The following is a 4,834-nucleotide window of genomic DNA, read 5'->3' as shown; positions in this document are numbered from 1 at the left end:
TTACAAGCTTTCAAGAGGGAGACTAGATCCAGAGGATGCAGAGGATGGTAGAGTCTCCACTGAGTAATATCCTATCTGTTTGAGCGGGGATGATGAAAAGAGATGGGGATGGCACTCATGTGGCACAATAGTGAATAATTGCTATCAGGACAGACTGTGAGTGTTGGCAATGTAAAGGTAGACATTTTGTAGCAAAATTAGGGGAGTGGTTGACTTTGCAGTCCAGAAGCAGAGGTCCCTAGAACCATCAAGTGAGAAGAGCGGAGTGCAGGACACTACCCAGAGAAGCAAGGGAGAAAGGGAAAGGTTGAGGACTCTAGACCCAGAAAGGTAGAGGGGCTGTGTGCTGATGACCAGGGGCAGGCTTGTAGTATATACCCTTTGGTTGGTTGATGATGCATGGAGGGGATTATAACCATGGCAATGAAATGATGTATGATAGGATGAATGTAAAGCTAATGTTCTCCCATGTAAACTATCACATAATTCACAATAAATCATTTTAATAATAATAATTTTAAAAAAGATTCCTTCCATTATGATTGGAATTTTGAGTCACGGCATGCATGATAAAAGTCTAGTTCATTCAGTTGTAGCAATTTGCACTTTTTCTCAGTATCAAAAATCTTAATCTTCATAATTTCAAGTTCTAGTCAAGTAACCTTCCAAACTAGCTCAAATGCGTGCTAGCTGAAAGTTTGGGAGTTCATGCACACTTCCCTGCACTTCAGACAAGCTGGCCATTCTACTCTTGGCCCTAGACTCTTGCAGGTCTTTCTTTCAATAAGAATCTTCTGTTCTCCCAGCAGCTCTGGGTTGATCTGCAGGTCTTTCTAAATGAGAATTTCCCAACTCAGAAGGTTCTGAGTAGGGCTCAGGATTCCACCTAAAGCTCCATACTCTACATAGGCTTAACAAGAAATATTTCCCTGGGTAAATTCTATTTACCCTTTTAGAGAATCCATTCATGTATAAGCTGAAGGCAGGCTTACAAGTTTTCTGTCATCATAATTCCCAATATTCATTTCTATCACACACATAAAATGTCTGCTGTCAGTAGTAGGCAGGGGAAGCCAATATCCACAAGACAGTCAAGCACATAAACATTTTTCCCCTCCTTTACTCATTCAGTCTATGTCTTGATCCATGTATCTACTCATAGAACACTGTTGTTCCAAGGTTGTGTATAAATCATTATTTACCTCTATCCCATTTAACCCATGCATACCTCCCTAAGTCTTCCCCTATCTTCATTGTTCATCTGTCACCACCCCTCTTTTTGTGTATTTTCTTTGCCCTCCTTATATATTGTCCTCCGTGTCACTGGAGCTAACATGTATCTATACTCTGGCCAGTGAATTACTCTCCCCTCCCTCTCATCCCTTGTAACCATCAAAGTATGTTTATTTTAGTATGGAAACTTTTTCATAAGCTTTTACAATAACAGTCTCATACAATATTTATCTTTTTGTATCTAACTAATTTCACTTAGCATAGTGTCCTCCAAGTTCATCCAAGTTATGAGGTGTTTCACAGAGTCATTGTTATTCTTCAAGGTTGCATAGTATTCCATTGTGTGTATATACCAAAGTTTGTTTACACAATCTTCCATTGTTGGGCCCTTAGGCTGTCTCCATCTTTTTGCTATTGTGAATAGTGCTGTGATGAACATGGGTGTGCATATCTCTACTCATATCCTGGCTCGTATTTGTTGTGGATATATATCAAGTAGAAGGATTGCTGGGTCATAAGGTTTTTCTATTGACAACTTTCTGAGGAAGCGCCATACTGTTTTCCAGAGTGATTGAATCATTCCACTAGCAACGTAGGCGTGTTCCAGTCTCTCCACACCCTGACCAGCATTTGTTGTTTTCTGTTTTCTGAACTTCATTGTTAATGCTGGCATGAGATAATATTTCATTGTTGTTTTGATTTGCATCTCTCTAATGGCTAACGATTGTGAAGATTTCTTCATATATTCATTGGCTGCCTAGATGTCTTACTTGGTGAAATGCCTGTTCGTGTCCTGTGCCCATTTTTTAATTGGGTTGTTAGTCTTTTTCTTGTATCGATATTGTGTTGCTGTTGTTAAGTGCCATCCAGTCAGTTCCAATGTAGTTTTCCATATATTTTAGATAGTTGCCCCTTGTCTGATATGTCATTGCAAAAAAGTTTTTCCCCATTTTTACTGTTTTGGAGAAATATTTTGATGCCATCTAAGTTTCTAATCTTTAGGAGGTCCCAGCTATCTGCTACTGCTTGTGCATTTTTTTGTAATGTTTGACAGTGTATGTATTAGAGCCCCTAAGTTTGTTCCTAGTTTTTCATTTATCATCTTTATAGTTCTAGGTTTTACTCTTAAGTCTTTAATCCATGTTGAGATTGTTTTTGTATATGGTGTGAAACATGGGTCTCATTTCATTCTTCTGCAAATGGATTTCCAGTTCTGCCAGCACCATTTGCTGAAGAGGCTATCTCTTCCGCATTTAATGTGGTTTGGCCCTTTGTCAAAAATCAGCTGACTGTACAGATGAATGTACCTCTAGGTTCTCAATTCTGTTCCATTGATCTATAGACCCTTCGATGTACTAGTACCAGACTGTTTTGACCACTGTCGCTGTGCAGTAGTTTTTGAAATCAGAGATTGAAAGGTTTCCTACTTTGTTTCTCTTATTATTCAGTGTTTTGTTATTCCAAGATGTCTTTCCTCTTCATATAAAGTTTGTGATCATTTTTTCCGCCTCTCTAAAGAACAATATGAAAAGGATTCGTACAACAGCTGCAACAATAGACTCGAACAAGCTGCTGATTGTGAGGACGATGTAGGACCAGGCAGCATTTTGTCCTACGGTGCATGGAGTTAACATGAGTGGGAATCAGTGTGAGAGCAGCTGACAACAGTGACAATTTTATTAACTATGCCTCCAAGATCATGATGCTACTGGTGGTTGTGTGCTATAGAATCAGTTCTGACTCAAGAGACCCTGTGTAGGGTTTCCGAGGCTGTAAATCTTTACAGGAACAGAAAGCCTCTTCTTTCTCCCACAGAGCAGCTGGTAGGTTCAAACTACTGACCTAGCGATGAGCAGCCCAGCTCATAATTCACTATGCTACCAGGGTTCCAAGATATCAGTCCTTACAAAATAATAAAAGGTTGTCAATACTTGAATCTATAGCCAGAGTCATTGAAATATAGCACACTTTTTAAATGAACCAGAATTATTAACTCCTTCCTTTTCTGCTCATTTTTGAAATTGCTTATCTATACACACACACACACACACACACATACACACGGGTTTTCTTTCACTTGCTTAAAAGACAGTGTTGTTGTTATTATTGTTGTTAAGTGTCGTGGAATTGGTTCTGACCCATAGTGACCCTGTATAGGGTTTCCAAGGAGCAACCTTGCAGTTCAAACCCATTTTGCAGCCTGGTGCATTAACCCACAGCACCACAGTCTTTTAGGACTGCCCTAAAAGACAATTGTTGTTGTGAAGTGCCGTCAAGTCGCTTCTGACCCTGCATAGGGTTTCCGAGGAGCAGCTGATGAGCTTGAACCACCAACCTTGCAGTTCAAATGGCTTTCCAGTCAGGCGCATTAACCCACAGCGCCACACCAGGATTCCTAAAAGACAATGTTGTTGTTGTTAAGTGTCATTGAGTCGATTCTGACCCATAGCGACCCTGTATAGGGTTTCCAATGAGCAGCTGGTGAGCTTGAACCACCGACCTTGCAGTTGAAATGACTTTGCTGTCTGATGCATTAGCCCACAGCACCGCACCAGGACTCTTTACTCTGAAATGAAGCAATGGTGGCCATATTACAGAAGCCTGATATTAATTGACTATTCCTTTAGATTTTAGCCGGGAAACATTGGCAACCAACCAGTATTAGGAAGGAGAGACTATAGAAAAACATTTTAAAACAGACAAATTAAAAAAAAAAAAAAAATCACCTACCCAACTTTGATCAGAAGGGTCTAAAGACGAATGTGGTCTTTCTCAGGTCTCTGGGTGGAGGTTAATGTCATTTCGAGACAAGGAAACTGTGTTTTGTTTTGTTTTCTTTTTTTTTTTTTTAAAGGAAACTGAGAAGGGATGCATTTTGGATGGAACAGGGCCACGGCACTGAGAGGATCAAAGCTGCTTGCCACGCACAAGGGAATGAAGAATTATTCACTTTCTATTTTTTCACGCCTGCAGCACACATGGGGATCTAATTGGTCAGGATACGAAATACAGACAGGCAGCCCCAGCAGCAAGGCAGAGCTCGAAGGGGGTGGCAAGCACTGGCTGCAGCTGCAAACCATTAAAGGCAAAGCTCACCATCATGCTCCCACTTTAATTACTCTTCTGTGTGTTTCCTTAGCTCACCACCACTGATGTCTACTTCCAAGCTTTTCTCATCTCAGAGATGATGGGCTTGATGGCTGTCAGGCCCTCCGGGGTTCAGAGAACGAGGGGAGACAAGTCTCTGGGGAGTGGCAGGGGGCAGGGGCACACCCAGCTCAGGGAGGGGGCTACTGGGCTGGAGTCTGTGGCAAGGACTGTGCAGGAGGTGGGAGGAGCTTGGCTTCCAGCTCTGACCCCATCTCCTGCTCATACTCATTCCTCCCAGCTTTTTCTTTATAACACCAAGGGTCTCCTCAGGATGGTAATACTTCAGCCCGGGGAAATTGAGGACGAGAGAGAGAGACAGAGAGAGAGACAGACAGACAGACAGAGAGAGAGAGAGAGAGAAGAAGAACAAAAAGAGGGTGTGAAAACCCACACTACTGGGCAATGTGTGACCTTAGGCAAATGACTGAACCTCTCTGACCCTTCATTTCCT

At 41.7% G+C, this 4,834-nt stretch overlaps 1 pseudogene; it reads right to left on the bottom strand.

Annotated features, from left to right (window-relative positions):
* Positions 1-4,335, bottom strand: part of LOC102833860 — a 141,793-nt pseudogene extending 137,458 nt beyond the window's left edge.
* Between the last annotated feature and the right edge of the window lie 499 nt (positions 4,336-4,834).

Source organism: Chrysochloris asiatica, unplaced genomic scaffold (genome assembly GCF_000296735.1).
Source record: "Chrysochloris asiatica unplaced genomic scaffold, ChrAsi1.0 scaffold00224, whole genome shotgun sequence".
Lineage (NCBI taxonomy): Eukaryota > Metazoa > Chordata > Mammalia > Afrosoricida > Chrysochloridae > Chrysochloris > Chrysochloris asiatica.
This window is presented reverse-complemented; position numbering and strand designations above follow the sequence as displayed.